The 19,717-nt window shown below is 42.3% G+C and overlaps 1 protein-coding gene across 3 annotated transcripts in view; it reads left to right on the forward strand.

Annotated features, from left to right (window-relative positions):
• The window catches only part of STAU2 (staufen double-stranded RNA binding protein 2), a 322,980-nt gene that overhangs the window by 164,927 nt on the left and 138,336 nt on the right, over positions 1 to 19,717 (forward strand). The window lies entirely within an intron of this gene.

Consider the following 19,717-nt stretch of genomic DNA (forward strand, 5'->3'; position numbering starts at 1 on the left):
GGGGTTTCTTGGTTTGATTTGGTCAATACATGCTCAGGATAGCCCCTCTCACTGAATTTGATACGCTTTTCACTGAGACGTGTTGATTGTAAAGTTTCATCTGTTAAAATCCTTTTGATCCTCTGGAATTGTGATCTAGGGATTGAATTTTTCATAGCAGGTGGATGTAGACTATTGTAGTGGAGCAGACTGTTGCGGTTTTTTTTTTTTTTTAGTGTATAGATCCGCGCTAAGATGACCATTGTCATCCTTAATGACCAATGTATCCAAAAAACTGATCTGATTGAGGTCATATGTGACTGTAAAGCTAAGACCGGGCCATGAGGAATTAAGTAGGGTGAGAAAATCGCTCAAGGAATCAGCTGACCCCCCCCCCATATGCAAAAAATATCATCAATATAGCATTTCCAGATAAGAACATTCTCTAGAAAAAGAGTATTCTTGTAGATGATAGTGTCCACTTTTTGGTGATAATTCACCTGCCCAATACAAACCCAACAGTGAAACATGGTCGTGGCAGCATCATGCTATGGGGGTGTTTTTCAGCTGCAGGGACAGGACGACTGGTTGCAATTGAAGGAAACAAGAAATGCGACCAAGTATAGAGAGATCCTGGATGAAAACCTCTTCCAGAGTGCTCTAGACTTCAGACTTGGCTAAAGGTTCACCTTCCAACAAGACAATGATCCAAAGCACACAGCTAAAATAACAAAGAAGGCTGTGGAACAAAATAACAAAGGAGGATTCAGAACAACTCTGTGACCATTCTTGACTAGCCCAACCAGAGCCCTCACCTAAACCCATTGAGCATTTCTGGAGAGACCTGAAAATGGCTGTCCACCAACGTTCACCATCCAACCTGACGGAACTGGAGAGGATCTGCAAGGAAGAATGGCAGAGGATCCCCAAATTCAGGTGTGAAAAACTTGTTGCATCATTCCCCAGAAAACTCATCGCTATACTAGCTCAAAAGGGAGCTTCTACTCAATACTGAGTAAAGGGTCTGAATACTTATGACCATGTGATAGTTCAGTTTTTCTTTTTTTAATAAATTTGCAAACATTTCTACATTTGTTTTTTTTTTTTTTTTTTAGTGAAGATGGGGTGCAGAGTGTACACTAATGAGAAAAAAAATGAACTTTTCTGAATGTACCAAATGGCTGCAATGAAACAGAATTTAAAGGGATTTGAATACTTTATGTACCCACTGTATGTAGCAAACTTGGCTCTGTTCTCGTATTTGTGCAGTAAGCTTTGTTCTGTTCCCATATCTACAGTTGTGCTCAAAATTTTACATACCTCGGAAGAATTTTTGCTTTCTTGGCCTTTTTTTCAGAGAATATGAATGCTAACATCAAAACTTTCTCCACTCATGGTTAGTGGTAGGGTGAAGCCATTTATTGTCAAACTACTGTGTTTTCTCTTTTTAAATCATAATGACAACCCAAAACATCCAAATGACCCTGATCAAAAGTTCACATACCCCTTTACTTAATACCGTGTATTTCCCCCTCTAACATCAATGACAGACGAAAGTCTTCTGTAGTATTTGTGGATGAGGTTATTTATTTTATCAGATGGTAAAGCTGCCCACTCTTCTTGGCAAAAGCCTCCATTTCCTGTAAATTCCTGGGCTGTCTAGCATGAAATGCGCACTTGAGATCTCCCCAGAGTGGCTCATTGATATTGAGGTCAGGAGACTGAGATGGCCACTACAGAACCTTCTCTTTGATCTCCTGTAGCCAATGACAGGTCGACTTGGCCTTGTGTTTTGGATCGTTGTCATGTTGGAACGTCCCATGCGCAGCTTCCGGCCTGATGATTACAAAGTTGCTTTACAGTATGGTTTTCCTTTCATCATAGGCCTTGTTGACCTCTCTCCAAATGTAACGTTTGTGGTTGAGGCCAAAAAGTTCAATTTTGGTCTCATCACTCCAAATTACCTTGTTCCAGAAGTTTTCAGGCTTGTCTTTGCTGTTTTGCGTATTGTAGTCAAGATACTTTGTGGCATTTGCACAGTAATGGCTTTCTTCTGGCGACTCGACCATGCAGCCCATTTTTCTACAAGGGCCTCCTTATTGTGCATCTTCAAACAGCCGCTCCGCTAGTTTTCAGAGAATCCAGTATTTCAGCTAATGTTATTTGTGGGTTTTTCTTTGCATCCCAAACAATTTTCCTGGCAGTCGTGGACAACATTTTTGTTGGTCTACCTGTCCATGGTTTTGTTTTTACAGAGCTCCTGATTTTCTATTTTTTAATCACAGTTTGAATGCTGCTGACTGGCATTATCAATTCCTTGGATATCTTTTTGTATCTCTTTCCTGTTTTATACAGTTTAACTATCTTTTCCCGTAGATCTGATGACAATTCTTTTGCTTTCCCCATGACTCACAATCCAGAAACGTCAGTAGCTGGATGAAAGATGCAAGAGTCTGTCTAGATCCTAGAAACTCACTCAGCTTTTATGCAAACACAGTGATTACAAGCAAACAGGTCACAGGTGAGGATGTTACCTTTAGTAGCCATTCAGACCCATTTGTGTCAACGTCTGTGCGTGTTATCAGGCCAAAATCACCAGGGTCTGTGGACATTTGATCAGGGTCATTTGGATGTTTTTTGTTGTCATTATGATTTAAAAAGAGAAAACACAGTAGTTTGACAAATAGCTTCACCCAACCACTAACCATGAGTGGAGAAAAAGTTGTGGTGTTATCATTCATATTCTCTGAAAAAGGCCAAGAAAGCAAAAGTTCTCCTGGAGTATGTAAACTTTTGAGCACAGCTGTATGTGGTAAGCTCTTTTTTATGCCTGTATCTTTCTAGTAAGCTCTGTTCTGTTATGTATTTATGAAGTAAACTGTTCCCATATTTATGTAGTAAGCCTGGTTCTGTTCTCCTAGCTATGTCGCAAGTTCAGTTTTTCTTCCGAAGTTATACAGTAAGCTTGGTTGGTTCTGTTGTAGTATTTAAGTACAAAGCACAGTTCTATTCCAGTATCTATGGAGTAAGCTTGATTCTGCTCCTGTATCTATGCTGTAAGCTTGGTTCTTTTACCCAGTCTATGTAGTAAGCTCAATTCTGCTCTGTACCTATGCAGTAAGCTCAGTTCGGATGCCACATCTATGTATTAAACTTGATCATGTTACCATATTTATTTTGTAAACTTGGGTCTTTTACTGTATCTATGTAATAATCTTGATTCTGGTCCAATATCTATGTAGTAACCTCGATGATGTTCCTGTATCTACAGTATGTAGTATAATTTGATCTGTTACTGTATCTACCTAACAGCCACTGTTCTATTTAAACCTGTTACATCTGTGGCTTTATTGCAGTGGCAAGAGTAAAGGAGGCGGGTGCAACTTGTGGGCCAGTGCTTTGTGATTGATTCCCAGGCTAAAATGTGCCAGTCAGCCCATGGTAGGATCACATAAGTTACCATAGTGCAAATAGTGTATTTACTAAAGTTATCCGTCTAGCATCAGTGAAACAAATACAGAAAACTATTATGATGGAGATTTTAGTAGACCCTTTAGATACTCTACCTTATCTTGCAAGCTTTTTAGACAGCAAACCTTATTTTCTTTCTGGATTTTTAGTCTTGTAAGCTTGTCACTGTGTACTGGCTAAGAATCAGCGCTGCGCTGCTGAGGTGGGGAATGGTTGATTCAGCTGTATGTTGAGTGTTCCTGGGCCTTGCCCAGAATGGAGTTAAAGCTGTGATTGCATCAGGCCACATGTACGGTCAATGTTGGAGCCCTCACCGGAGGAGCCTGCTGTCATGTGGTGGGCCAACTCCCACAACTTGATGACTGTCGACCTTCTATTTCTTTTCCCTTTTTTTCTGAATTGTGACCTAATATATGAATAAAATATAACTTTAATAAGTTAAAATATTTTTTTATTGCTTATTGCAGCCACTCAGTACATAGTGAGGAACATAAGAGGATTATGAATATTCCAAAACTGTTAGAGGAAAGCTTTTTTAAATTACATTAAAATGACTGATTTTCCTGGGTTGCCTTCTGCAGTGACAGATAAATATCTGCAACAGCTCAAAAACTCTGATGGCAATTATCATGGAGAAATCAAATTCTTTTGGCTCCAAACAAACCTTTTGGATTCCACTTTATTGTAGGTAGACAACAATGAAATGTTGGTTGTGATAATAAACCGTTGGATGCCCACGAATCTAAGCATGCCCATGTTGGGCCTCCCTACTTTTCTATGTTGCCTGGGATGTTCTGTGTTGTACTTTACATTGAACGTATTGACCCATAAGGTATACAAATACACAGTTTCTAAGTTCTACAATAAATCATTTAATCATTTTCATAATTGGTTTTAATTTTCTAATGAGTTCATTTTTTTTTTTTTTTTTTTTTTCATGTTGCTTGTCAAAAGCAATAACATCTGAAAAGAATGTAATGTTGTAAACAGCCTAATTCATTACTTGGGAAACACAAGGATTTTATTACTTCTATTGTATAAAATCACCAAAGATTCATAAGAATGGATAACTACCGTATATACTAGAGTATAAGCCGACCCGAGTATAAGCCGAGGCACCTAATTTTGCCACGAAAGACTGAGTAAGCTTATTGACTCGAATATAAGCCGGTATGCATTGTCCCCTCATCCATGTCCTTGTATGCATGGCTACCCCATCGCTCTCTTGGTATGCATGGCTCCTTATCCCCTGTCCTTATATGCATGTTTCCTATTAAAAAAACAAACAAACATCCTACTTACCGTATATAAATGCATATAAGCCAAGATTTTCAGCTCATTTTTTAAGGCTGAAAGTCCCCCCCTCAGCTTATACGCCAGTCATATACCGGGGGTCGGCGGGGGTGTCCGAGACCATACCCCCTCCTGGCACGTCTCTGCAGCCCCTGCTTCTCCGTAGGTCTCCTGCGCCTGTGTTCAGGATTACATGGTAACGCTCATTAAAGTCATGAATATGTGCATATTCATGACTTTAATGAGCGGTGAGCGGTACCACGTAACCGCTGAACGCAGGAAGAAGGCGACCGAGAGAGAAGCAGGGGCTGCAAAGAAGACCATGTGCCAGGAGGGGGTGACTATGACGGGGGGCAGAGCAATATTTGCCTGTCCCCATTCCACCGCCGTGCACTGCTCTGTCTCTGGGTCCTCTGGCTGTGACATTCAGCAGAGAGCGCGATGACGTAGTCAGTGCGTGCCCTCTGCTGAATGTCACTGCAGAGACCCGGGAGTCACAGCGGCGCTCAGCGATGGATCGGGGACCGGTTTATATCGCCAGTGCCGGGGGCCTTAGCAAGCGGCAACACCGGCACCTGGCCCCAGCGACGAGAGGTATGTCATTTTTTTTTTTTTATTTCAGCAGCGGCAGCAATATATGTGGGTTATTTATGGAGCATCTTCTTGAGCCAGCATTAAACCTTGTGCAGCAGCATATGGGGGTATTTATGGAGCATCTTCTTGGGCCACCATTAACCCTTGGGCAGCAGCATATGGGGGGTATTTATGGAGCATCTTCTTGAGCCAGCATTAACCCTTGGGCAGCAGCATATGGGGGGTATTTATGGAGCATCTTCTTGAGCTAGCATTAACCCTTGTGCAGCAGCATATGGGGGGTATTTATAGAGCATCTTCTTGGGCCAGCATTGGGCTTAATGTAATAAAAAATAATATTCCGTAATATCCTCTCTGTTTCCCCCATAAGTCCTCATTTCGTGTTGATATGGTCCCTCCTTCCAGGTCCCATCCTTGACAGATTGAAAATCTCCACTCAGCCTGTCAGTGGTAGGGAAATTCACCCATGCCAGTTATTCACTGGGTATTTCAGGTGTATTAAGGATCTGACCTCTGTGGGTTTGGTATTCATATAATGTCCTATACTGGAACACTCCTGTTAAAGGGACTCTGTCAACAGGATTTCATCCTCAAAATAATTATATGTTGATATAGCTTTCTCAAAAACCAGTCTAGCAATACCTGACATGGCCAGCCCATATCTCCATATCTCCATTACAAAGAAATCAGTGTTTGAATAAGTAAAGTATGCAAGTGAAGCTGAAGAGCTATTGTAGATCTGAAGCCTCTGTCACTCTGCCTCTATTCTTTGCCTAGCACCGCCTCCTCGTGCTTGACGGACATGCCTCTATGTTGTAACAAATGAATGAATTTAAATCCCCTGGTAGAGATGAATTACATAATGGGGTATTGAAAGATTTAGCAGAGGAAATTGCAGAACCACTAGCCAGAATCTTTTAAAAATCCTGGAGAACAGGACAAGTCCCAGAAGATTGTGAAAGGTTTGTTGTCCCTATCTGTAAAAAAGGAAAGAAGATGGAGCCAGGAAATTACAGGCCAGTGAGCCTTACTGCTATACCAGGAAAGATCTTTGAACACATTTTTAAACAGCATCTATATAAGTACTTGAATAAGAAAACAGTAATTATCCAGAGCAGGCATGTTTTTGTAGCAAACAAGTCATGTATTATATCAGAATTGGAAACGTAAGCTCAAAAATTCAATTTGGAGTATGAGGGGAGCATTACTAATTATTTATAAATAAAATACAACCTTTATTGAATCAAAAAACCAAACACACAGAAATTCACAAACAACCGTGTCACCTATATAGGCCCTAAATCGGGGCCCTGATAACAGCTACCTACCAGCGGAGGTTGGCACCCTAAACACAATCGAGATTGGCGCCCCGCTCCACGATGGCTGACTCTGTTACTCCTAGATAACCCTGGACTGGTGCAACACACAATCACCATTTAACCAGGAAAGGAGTGTAAAGGTGTCGCCGGTAAGGGTAGGTTTAGGCAACAAGAGAAAAGGTGCAAAAAAAGTGCTGTAAACACGAGACATTAAGTGACAAGTGCAAACAAATGAGTACCTGACTATATTGTTCCCTGTGACTGAACACCTTCTTGTCAGCGGAATGGCGCCCCCGCTCCACAACGGCTATCCCTGAAGTCCCTGATATAACTGACAAATTAAACAAGGATAGCAAAAGCTAGATAGCCAGAAGGTGCATTTAACCCATAAGGCCAATATTGGCCCACAAGAGAGAAAGATACTAATTATAAATAATTAAATCATGTTGATAACAATAAAAGGGTACTCAAAGTTGGTGGTTGATGGAGTGAAACCTCAACGCGTTTCTCCTTTTAGGATCATCAGGAGGCAGATAATCAAATGCTGTTGGATACCCAATGTTTACATTAGAAACCAGCGTGCTCGCTGGTCCTGATCGCTGGAGGGGCTGTCTAATGGTGTCCCAGCGATCCCATCCATGTCGGATCGTTGGTGGGATCGCTGGGACATCGTTATGTGTAACTGGGGCTTTAGATATGCAAATACAGACATGGCCAAAAGTTTTGAGAATGACACAAATATTATATTTTCACATGATCTGCTGGCCTCTGGTTTTTATGTGTGTTTGTCAGATGTTTTTATCACATACAGAAATATAATTGCAATCATATTATGAGTAGCAAAAGGTTATATTGACAGTTAGAATGAGTTAATGCAGCAAGTCAATATTTGCAGTGTTGACCCTTCTTCTTCAGGACCTCAGCAATTCTCCCTGACATGCTCTCAATCAACTTCTGGATCAAATCCTGACTGATAACAGTCCATTCTTGCAAAATCAATGCTTTTATTTTGTCTGAATTTGAAGGTTTTTGTTTGTCCACCCGTCTCTTGATGATTGACCACAAGTTCTCAATGGGATTAAGATCTGGGGAGTTTCCAGGCCATGGTCCCAAAATCTCTGTTTTGTTCCCTGAGCCATTTAGTTATCACCTTTGCTTTATAGCAAGGTGCTCCATCATGTTGAAAAAGGCATTGTTGATCGCCAAACTGTTCTTGGACGATTGGGAGAAGTTGCTCTTGGAGGACATTCTGGTACCATTCTTTATTCATGGCTGTGTTTTTAGGCAAGACTGAGAGAGAGCCCATTCCCTTGGCTGAGAAGCAACCCCACACATGAATGGTTTCAGGATGCTTGACAGCTGGCATGAGACAAGACTGGTGGTAGCGCTCACCTGGTCGTCTCCGTTTTCCAGATGTCCCAAACAATCGAAAAGGGGATTCATCAGAGAAAATGACTTTACCCCAGTCCTCAGCAGTCCACTCCCTGTACCTCTTGCAGAATATCAGTCTGTCCATGATGTTTTTCCTGGAGAGAAGTGGCTTCTTTGCTGCCCTCCTTGAGAACAGGCCTTGCTCCAAGAGTCTCCGCCTCACAGTGCGTGCAGATGCACTCACACCTGCCTGCTGCCATTCCTGAGCAAGCTCTGCGCTGCTGGTAGCCCGATCCCGCAGCTGAAACACTTTTAAGAGACGGTCTTGGCGCTTGCTGGTCTTTCTTGGGCGCCCTGGAGCCTTTTTGGCAACAAGGGAACCTCTCTCCTTGAAGTTCTTGATGATGCGATAGATTGTTGACTGAGGTGCAATCTTTCTAGCTGCGATACTCTTCCCTGTTAGGCCATTTTTGTGCAGTGCAATGATGACTGCACGTGTTTCTTTAGAGATAACCATGGTTAACAGAAGAGAAACAATGATGCCAAGCACCAGCCTCCTTTTAAAGTGTCCAGTGGTGTCATTCTTACTTAATCATGACAGATTGATCTCCAGCCCTGTCCTCATCAACACCCACACCCTGTGTTAATGGAGCAATCACTGAAACGATGTTAGCTGGTCCTTTTAAGTCAGGGCTGCAATGATGTTGAAATGTGTTTTGGGGGATAAAGTTCATTTTCTAGGCAAATATTGACTTTGCAAGTAATTGCTGTTAAGCTGATCACTCTTTATAACATTCTGGAGTATATGCAAATTGCCATTAGAAAAAATGAAGCAGTAGCCTTTGTAAAAATTAATATTTGTGTCATTCTCAAAACTTTTGGCCATGATTGTACAATTAGTGGTAGGACAAAGTATGCAGAATATAAGAGTCAGTTACCAGACAGATGAAAGGCCTGACTTATGGGGGAGAGGCTGCCACATGGGAGGCTACAATAGTCCCCTCTGTTCTTTGACTTATCCTCACAAGATATGTCGTCTTGACTAGAATTGAGCGAATATCTTCGGTTTCCACCTAACTACAATCTTTAATCTCTCCCTCTCCTCGGGCATTTTCCCATCCTCCTTCAAACACGCCATCGTTACTCCACTACTAAAGAAACCTGCTCTCGACCCATCCTGCACAAACAACTACAGACCAGTCTCCAATCTCCCCTTCATCTCTAAACTTTTGGAACGCCTAGTTTACTCCCGCCTTACCCGTTACCTCTCCATTCACTCCCTTCTAGACCCTTCACAGTCCGGCTTCCGCCCCTACATTCGACTGAAACTGCACTCATCAAAGTGACCAATGACCTTCTGACAGCAAAACGTAACGGTGACCACTCTCTGCTCATTCTTCTTGACCTATCTGCAGCTTTCGATACTGTTGACCACCATCTCCTACTCTCTAGGCTCCAGTCACTAGGCATTAAGGACACTGCACTCTCCTGGTTCTCTTCCTATCTCTCTGACCGCTCCTTCAGTGTTTTGTTCTCTGGCTCCACGTCATCTCCTCTTCCTCTTGCTGTCGGGGTACCTCAGGGCTCAGTCCTTGGCCCCCTTCTTTTCTCTCTCTACACGGCCCCAATTGGACAGACCATCAGCAGATTTGGCTTTCAGTACCATCTTTATGCTGATGACACACAACTATACACGTCTTCCCCTGACCTTACCCCCGCTGTACTACAGAACGCCAGTGACTGTCTGTCCGCAGTCTCCAATATCATGTCCGCTCTCTATCTGAAACTCAACCTCTCCAAAACTGAACTTCTGCTCCCGCCGTCTACTAACCTCCCTAAATCTGACATTTCCTTCTCCGTGGGTGGTACCACAATAACACCCCGGCAGCAGGTGCGCTGTCTGGGTGTTATGTTTGACACCAATCTCTCCTTTACATCCCATATACAATCCCTTGCCCGCTCTTGCCGCTTACACCTAAAGAACATCTCTAGAATCCGCCCTTTTCTCACTATGGAAACAACAAAAACCTTCACTGTTGCATTGATCCACTCTCGCCTGGATTACTGCAACGCTCTATTAATTGGCCTCCCCGTCACTCGACTATCCCCTCTCCAGTCCATACTCAATACAGCAGCCAGGATCGTCCATCTGGGTAATCGGTACTCGGACGCGTCCGCTCTTCGCCAGTCCTTACATTGGCTGCCCATTCATTATAGGATCCAATTCAAAGTACTTGTTCTCACCCACAAAGCTCTCCACAGTGCGGCACCCCCTTACATCTCTTCTCTCATTTCTGTCTGTCGGCCTAGCCGATCGCTGCGCTCTGCAAACGACTTTCGACTAACCTCTGCACTAATCCGTACCTCCCACTCCCGACTCCAAGACTTCTCCCGTGCTGCTCCTATCCTCTGGAATGCTCTACCCCAAGAAATCAGGACTATCCACAATTTGCATAGTTTTAGGCGCTCCCTCAAAACACACCTGTTCAGAGCGGCCTATCACATTCACTAATCAAAGTCATTCTCTGTGTAAGTGTGCGTGCGTAGCCCATTCACTATCTCCATCCATCCTTCACTCCTGCAAGATGGCTGGACCTTCATTGTAAATACACCATTGTAAATACACACCTGTACTCTGTATCTCCCTCACCTCATTGTAGATTGTACGCTCTCACGAGCAGGGTCGTCTTATTTCGTCTTATTTTGCTTTAATTATTGTATTGTTAGCGTTGTTACTTATGACTTGTGTTTTGAAACTGTTAAACTGTAAAGCGCTGCGGAATATGTTGGCGCTATATAAATAAAGATTATTATTATTATTACCTGCTTATTTGGCAAGCTATATCACTTAGCGAATAAGCTACAGCGGGAGCTCTGCTTCCTGGATCGCGTCAGGTGAACAGCTGATCATCGTCGCAGCTGCATGTGTAGCGGCTATGTCACAGACACAGCAGATGCATGGAGATCCTGTGTGTTGGGCTGTCCATGCATGTGCTGTGACCGTGACACAACCGCAAAGCATGCCGCTGTGGCGGCGTTCAGCTCTTAATCCAACGCAATCCAGGAAGCCAGGTTCCCGCTGTAGCTTATTCGGCAAGCTCTATAGCTTGTCGAATAAGTGGGGAACCAAAAATTTTCGCTCAACTCTAGTCGTGACATCCCGGGAAAAAAAACAAAAAGCCATGCTTTACACAAGCTTTTAACCACTTTGGGTCACTTTCCTCCTGCCACCTGGACAGGACCAAAATCCTCTCCCCTTGCATCTAGCAGCTAAAATCTCCAAAACCTAAGATGGTCATAATGCTTAAATGGATGTTCCTTGGGAGGCAATTTTGGTGCCATCAGATCCAGCCAGACCCTTTCTACGCATTGAGTCCAAACATGGCTTTTCTACCTGGCTCCTACTAGCTGTTCTACCTTTCTCCCCACCATGGGGTATTAGAGCGGATTTAGGCCCTGGAAGGCGTTTACCATGTTCTGGTGATCTCGGAAATATACACGATGTATGTCTAGGACGTATAGTATCTCCACAACTCCTTATAGAATCGTAGAGTTGGAAGGGACCTCCTGGGCCATCTGGTCCAACCCCCTGCTCAAAGCAGGATTCGCTAAATCATCCCAGGCAGATGTCTGTCCAGCCTCTGTTTGAAGACTTCCATTGAAGGAGAACTCACCACTTCTCGTGGCAGCTTGTTCCACTCATTGATCACTCTGTCAAAAAGTTTTTTCTAATATCTAATCTGTGTCTCCTCCCATTCAGTTTCATCCCATTGCTTCTGGTCTTTCCTTGTGCAAATGAGAATAAAATTGATCCTTCTACAATGTGACAGCCATTTAGATATTTGTAGACAGCTATTAAGTCTCCTCTCAGTCTTCTCTTTTGCAAACTAAACATTCCCAAATCCTGCAACCTTTCCTCATAAGACAGGGTTTGCAGACCGGTCACCATTCTGGTCGCTCTTTTCTGAACTTGCTCCAGTTTGTTGATGTCTTTTTTTAACCCTCGGACGGGACTAATGTGCCTGACAGGCGCTTCTCTTTTCCTTTCATTTCTCCCTCCTCACCAGATTGTTATGAAATCCCTTCCCTCCAGGTAGCTTCCTGGCTCTAGCTGCTGTGTGAAACCTGATACCACAGTTGGATTGCAGAGCTTCAGGAGGGCAGATATAATTGTGCTGGCTTCTCAGGCTCATTGTTCCCGAACACGTCACACTTTATAAGGTTGGTATTTTATGTTTTTAGTCATCACAATTGTTTATTTAGCTTGTTTTATGAATGGATAGTGCAAAGTGTGTGGATATTTAATAGAAATAAAGCAGATTACAAATGAAAGTGTGCTTCTCAGGCACATTGTTCCCTAACACATATTCTTTCTCTTGCTTCAGATTATCTGCTGAAATGGAGAGGAAAATGTATAATTTATCAGAACCCCTTCATGCTGAGGAAGTGAGAAACATGTTGTTAGATGATGATGATGCTGCTGATCCCACACTGAATGAGGATTTAGGAGAAGAAAGTGAGATTGATTCTCATGATGAGGTGGAAGTATGTGAAATTGATTCTGAAACAGAGCAAGATGGTGACAGTTATGAGGATGAAGATGATGTAGAATCATATTATATGGGAAAAGATAAAAAAAACAAAACAAATGGAAGAAGAAGCCACCCATGAAAAAACGTAGGGAACCGCAAAACATTATCACTCACCTTCCTGCAGTTATAGGAACAGCACGTAATGCAAAAAATGCAGTTGAATGCTGGAATAGTTTTTTCACAGGTGACATTCTGGACTCTATTGTCACATACACAAACCAATATATAGACATTATAAAGGACAAGTTCATCTGCAACAGAATCATCAAGGCCACAGATGAAATCGAACTGCGTGCTTTTTTGGATTGTTATACCTTGCAGGAGCTTATAGGACAAATCGACAAAGTTTGGAGGAACTTTGGTGTAAAGATGTGATGGAATTGAAAAATTTAGCCTTGTTATGACTCTAAAAAGATTCAAGGTTCTAATTCGTTTCCTTCAGTTTGACGACAAAACTACCCGAACCGAACGTAAAACATATGACTGACTCCAATTCGCGATTTATTCCAAAAATTTGTGAAAAACTGTAAGAAAAGCTATTCCCTGGTGCGAATCTCACTATTGACGAAATGCTCCCTGGTTTTCGAGGTAGATGTGCATTTCGTCAATACATTCCATCAAAGCCTAGCAAATACGGAATAAAAATTTATGCCCTTGTTGATGCCAGTAAGACCTACACATACAACCTTGAAATTTATGCAGGAAAACAACCAGAAGGTCCTTACTGTGTCAGCAACAAAACCAGTGATGTTGTAAAAAGAATTGCTGAGCCCTTATTTGGATCGGGTCGCAATATAACAGCTGACAATTGGTTTTCAAATTGTGATCTGATTGATTATCTGAAAATGCAGAAGCTTTCATATGTCGGAACTGTAAAAAAAAAAAAAAAAAATAATTGCCTACACAGTTTGTAAGTGTGAAAGGGAGAAAACACTACAGCAGTATGTTTGCATTCCATAATGGAAAAGTTTTGGTTTCCTATGTACCACGCGAAAAAAAAATGTACTTCTCTCAACACTTCATAATGATGGTGCCATCGATCCTCGGTCTAAGGCACAAAGAAAATGGGGATAAATACATTTTATAATGCAACCAAAGGGGGTGTTGATACAGCTGATCAGATGTGCTCAACTTTCAGCGTCAGCAGAAACACCAAGCGCTGGCCAATGGTCATATTTTCACTATGTTGAATTTAGGTAGTATAAATTCACAAGTCATTTACCTTGAAAACCAGCCTGAACCACTCCGTAGACAAGTCTATCTGAAAAATTGGCCCATGAATTAATGCTTGGAGAGCTACGCAGGAGAAGTATGAAAACTATCGGTATCCCCTCTCGCCTTCAAGTTCAGCTCAAAAGATTCCGCCCAGAAGATGATAGTGAAAATCCACCACCTGCACCACCTCCCAAAAGAAGGAGATTGCACCACCTGCACCACGGAAAGCAGAAACAGAAGGCTTTCTAATTATGAATGTCACAAATGTCATAATGCAATCTGCCTGACACATGCAAAAATGATGTGTAATTCTTGCTCTTTGCTCTGAAAATGTTTTTTTTTTCTGGGGAAACTTCAGGATCTAATTCTGAATGAATATGTGTGTAATATTACTTTAGGTACCTTAAAATTAAGTTTCTTTCCCTAAATTTTCTTTATAGAGTTATTTGTCAGCGTCAAACTGGGGGCTATTTGGCGGGAGTTTTGAAATGTTTGTATTTCAGAGTTATTACTTTTATGTTAAGTAAATGGTCTTTTTTTGCACCTGATTATGTGTAGTCTCTTTTATTACAACCCTATGAAGGTCACTGATCACTTTTAGAGCATTGAAATTGCAAAAATTAGATATAGGTATTTTTCTAGCCTGCGCCTGACAGGCACATTATTCCCTAACTCGTTAGTAAGGATATTGTTCCTGACGGAAGGTTAAAATGTGGTGCCCAAAACTGGACACAATATTCCAGATGAGGTCTGACCAAAGAGGAGTAGAGGGAAATAATGACTTCACATGATCTAGACTGTATGCTTCTGTTAATACATCCTAGAATTGCATTTGCCTTTTTTGCTGCTGCATCACACTGTTGACTCATATTCAGTCTGTGATCTATTAGTATACCCAAGTCTTTTTCACATGTGCTGTTGCTTAGCCCTATTCCTCCCATTCTGTATATGCTTTTTTCATTTTTATTGCCCAGATGTAGTACTTTGCATTTTTCCCTGTTAAAAACCATTCTGTAAGGCCGGTTTCACATTAGCGCTTTTTAAGCGCACGCACGGCCGGGGGTAGCTCCGCCCCCGAGCCGGCTCTCTGCCCGGCGTGCCCGCCCCTTGCTTGTAGCGCCGCCTCCTAGCGCACAGCGGCGCCTGCGATCGGCGCACCCTATCTTTAGCATAGGGTGCGCAGATCGTGCGCAGGCCGTGCGCTAGTTGCGCTTTGACCTGCGCTGCGCACTTTTGACGGTGCGCCGTGCGCGCCAAAATCCGAAAAGTTTGATTTTGGCGCGCACGGCGCACCGTCAAAAGTGCGCAGCGCAGGTCAAAGCGCAACTAGCGCACGGCCTGCGCACGATCTGCACACCCTATGCTAAAGATAGGGTGCGCCGATCGCAGGCGCCGCTGTGCGCTAGGAGGCGGCGCTACAAGCAAGGGGCGGGCACGCCGGGCAGAGAGCCGGCTCGGGGGCGGAGCTACCCCCGGCCGTGGGTGCGCTTAAAAAGCGCTAATGTGAAACCGGCCTTAGTTGCTGCCCACTTCTCCAGTTTATTTATATCTTTTTGAATCCGCTCTCTCTTCTCTAGTATTAGCTATCCCTCCTAGCTTTGTGTCAAAAGCAAATTTAATCAGCTTACCCTCAATTCCTTCATCTAAATCGTTGATAAAGATGTTGAACAATACAGGGCCCAGGACAGAGCCCTGTGGTACCCCACTTGAGACATTCTTCCAACTGGATGTGCAGCCATTTACGACCACTCTTTGGGTTCGATCACTAAGCCAGTTATGAATCCACCTAACAGTTGCCTTGTCCATTCCTTACTTAGTCATTTTTTCAATAAGGATTGTATGAGATACTTTGTCAAATGCTTTGCTGAAGTCAAGATATACTATATCTACAGCATTTCCTTGATCCACCCAATCAATGATTCCGTCATAGAAGGAAATTAAGTTAGTCTGACATGACTTATTAGTTACAAACCCATGCTGACTCTGTTTAATCCCTTCATTCTTATCCAGGTACTGACATACATGTTGTTTAATAATTTGTTCAAAGATCTTTCCTGGTATAGAAGTCAGACTCACCGGCCTATAGTTGCCTGGGTCCACCTTCTTCCCCTTTTTGAAGATAGGAACAACATTTGCTCTTCTCCAGTCTTCTGGGACTTCTCCTGTTCTCCAAGAATTTTCAAAGATTATGGAGAGGGGTTCAAAAATTTCTTCTGCTATCTCCTTCAGTACTCTGGGGTGTAATTCATTTGTACCTGGAGACTTGAATTCATTTAGGTTAGCTAAGTGTTTCCTCACTATCTTTCTGTTTATAGATATCCTGGATTCTTCTATTCCCTTAATAGGACAGTGAAGAACAGTTGATGTTACATTTCCTTTCTGAGAGAAAACAGATGCAAAATAGGAATTTAAAAGTTCGGCCTTCTCAACATCCTGTCTTACCATTTCATCATTTTCATCCTGTAAAAATCCTATAGCATCTTTGACTTTTCTTTTACTTTTGACATATCCCCAAAATCCTTTATTATTGCTTTTGACATCTCTTGCAAGCCTCTATTCATGGTCAGCTTTAGATAATCTGATTTGTGCCCTGCAGGTTCTGCAGACAGCATTATATTCTTCTTTAGATATGCCTCCCTCTTTCCATTTTATAAACATTTTTTTCTTCCTTTTTAGCATGTGCTTTAGTTCTGTGTTCATCCATCCTGGTTTCCTTAAATGCTTCCTATTCTTCCCTCTTCTCGGAATTGTTAACAATTGTGCTTTGAGAATTTCATTTTTCAAGATTTCCCATCCTTCCTGGACATTTTTGTCTTTAAGGATATCCAGCCATTGGATCCCTCCAATTCTCTTTCTGAATCCCTTAAAATCTGCCTTTCTGAAATCTAACCTTGACGTCTGAGTCTTCACAGGTCTTCCTCCTCTAGTTATCCAAAATTCTAAAATAGCATGGTCGCTACCTCCTAGGGTCCCAGCCACTTTTACCTCCTCAACCATTTCCTCCCTGTTTATAAGGATTAGATCCAAGGTAGCAGTTCCCCTTCTTTTCTCCCCTACCTTTTGGAGGATAAAGTTGTCAGCAAGAGAGGATAAGAATTTCCTTGACCTGTTAGTTTTGCCTGAGAGAGATTCCCAACAAATGTGGAATTATGGAATTATATATCTAGAGTGTTCTAGAAGGTTTGTTTAGCAGCTTCGATTTAGCATGACTCTACAGTTGTGCTCAAAAGTTTACATTCCCCTGGCTGAATTTTTGCTTCTTGGCCTTTTTATCAGAGAATATGAATGAGAACACCAAAACTTTTTCTCCACTCATGGTTAGTGGTTGGGTGAAGCCATTTATTGTCAAACTACTGTGTTTTGTCTTTTTAAATCATAATGACAACCCAAAACATCCAAATGACCCTGATCAAAAGTTCACCTACCCTGGTGATTTTGGCCTGATAACATGCACAGAAGTTGACACAAATGAGTTGGACTGGCTACTAAAGGTAACATCCTCACCTGTGACCTTTTGCTTGTAAGCAGTGTGTGTGCATAAAAGCTGAGTTTCTGGGTTCTAGACAGACACTTGAATCTTTCATCCAGCCACTGATGTTTCTGGATTGTGAGTCATGGGGAAAGCAAAAGAATTGTCAACGGATCTACGGGAAAAGGTAAATTGAACTGTATAAAACAGGAATGGGATACAACAATATATCCAAGGAATTGATAATGCCAGTTGGCAACGCTCAAACTGTGATTAACAAATGGAAAATCAGAGGCTCTTTAAGAACAAAACCACGGTCAGGTAGACCAACATAAATGTTGTCCACAACTGCCAGGAAAATTGTTCGGGATGCAAAGAAAAACCCACAAATAACATCCGCTGAAATACTGGACTCTCTGAAAACTAGCGGTGTGGCTGTTTCAAGATGCACAATAAGGAAGCACTTGAAGAAAAAGGGGCTGCATGGTTGAGTCGCCAGAAGAAATTCATTACTGTGCAAATGCCACAAAGTATCTCACCTGCAATACGCAAAACAGCACAGAAACAAGCCTCAAAACTTCTGGAACAAGGTAATTTGGAGTGATGAAACCAAAATTGAACTTTTTGGCCTCAACCATAAACATTACATTTGGAGAGAGGTCAGCAAAGCCTGTGATGAAAGGAACACCATTCCTATTGTAAAGCACGGAGGTGGATCGCTGATGTTTTGGGGATGTGTGAGCTACAAAAGCACAAGAAGCTTGGTCAAATTTGAAGGAAAGATTAATGCAGCATGTTATCAGCAAATATTGGAGGCAAGTTTGCAATAATCAGCCCGGAAGCTGCGCATGGAATGTACTTGGACGTTCCAACATGACAACGATCCAAAACACAAGGCCAAGTTGACCTGTCATTGGCTTCAGCAGAACAAAGTGAAGGTTCTAGAGTGGCCATCTCCGTCTCCTGACCTCAGTATCATTGAGCCACTCTGGGGAGATCTCAAGCATGCAGTTCATGCGAAACAGCCCAGGAATTTACAGGAACTGGAGGCTTTTACCAAGAAGAGTGGGCAGCTTTTCCATCTGAGAAAATAAAATCTCATCCTCAAATACCACAAAAGACTTCAAGGCGCCATTGATGTTAGAGGGGGCAATACACGGTATTAAGAAATGGGGTATGTGAACTTTTGATCAGGGTCAGTTGGATGTTTTGGGTTGCCATTATGATTTAAAAAAAGAAAACACCGTAGTTTGACAATAAATGGCTTCACCCAACCCCTAACCATGAGTGGAGAAAAAGTTTTGGTGTTATCATTCATATTCTCTGAAAAAAAGTGAAGAAAGCAAAAATTCTGCCAGGGTATGTAAACTTTTGCGCATAACTGTATATTGCAAACGAGCCTTTATCCTGAGCTTAGCTGACTCAAGATATGAGATCTGTCACTCACAGCCTTTTGAGGTTTGACCACCTGCTGAGCTAGGTACCAGCTTTCTCCCTGAGGTTTTGAGAATGCTGGATGACCTGCTGAGCCAGGTTTCCTGTCTCTGATGCACACAGAAGTCTTATAATCCTTGTTCCAACTAGGATACAAATGATTGACATGAAATTATATCTCCAATTTTCTTTACACCATCTCTATACATAACAAAATTGCACTCTGTAGTGCTATAGCATGTAAATATGAAATTTTAATTGCATTACCTGTGTAGAGAATAAGAAAAAAATGAAGATGCTTCGCACATAATTTGGCCAATTCATGCTATAGCACTACAGAGTGCAACTTTGTTAGCCCCTATGTTATGACTTCAGGAAACCGTCAGTAAAGCAAAAGGAAACAAAGTTGGGTTGGAATAGAGCTGAAGTGACAGAGGCTTCAGATCTGCAATGGCAGTTGAGCCTCATTTGCATGTCAAGTCCATGTCTGATTCCTCAGTAACATAGGAACGGACTGGTCAGGTATCGGAATTGCTGGACTTATCTTTGGAAAGCTACTTGAGCATATAAAGAGTTTCGTGAGGGTGGGAGGAATCCTGCTGACAGTCTCTTTAAAAGTTATGGCAATTTGAATATAAAAAGCCAATCTTAAGAATATGTACTCCTAATTACTGCTGTCATGCAACTAGCTAAAAACCTATTTATTGATTGATCCATCACGCACAGGTCGCCATCACCGATAATCAGTATTATGTAGCAGCAATCCTATATAGAATACTGGTAATTAAAGGGTTTCTCCACTTAGCAAGTTAATCTTAAATGGCCTCTGGTGCTGTCACCAGATCATTTGGTGTCAAATCCAACAGGGGGGATTTCTGATTGGCTGAAGCTGCATTAAGTCCATCCCTTTCCCTTGCTGGATATTTATGTTACGGGACACAATACAGAGTGTGGAGGTGCGATGCCGGTCAGGGAGGAGA

The sequence above is a fragment of the Dendrobates tinctorius genome, unplaced genomic scaffold (genome assembly GCF_039654945.1).
Source record: "Dendrobates tinctorius isolate UK_male_01 unplaced genomic scaffold, ASM3965494v1 ptg000082l, whole genome shotgun sequence".
In the NCBI taxonomy this organism is placed as follows: Eukaryota; Metazoa; Chordata; class Amphibia; order Anura; family Dendrobatidae; genus Dendrobates; species Dendrobates tinctorius.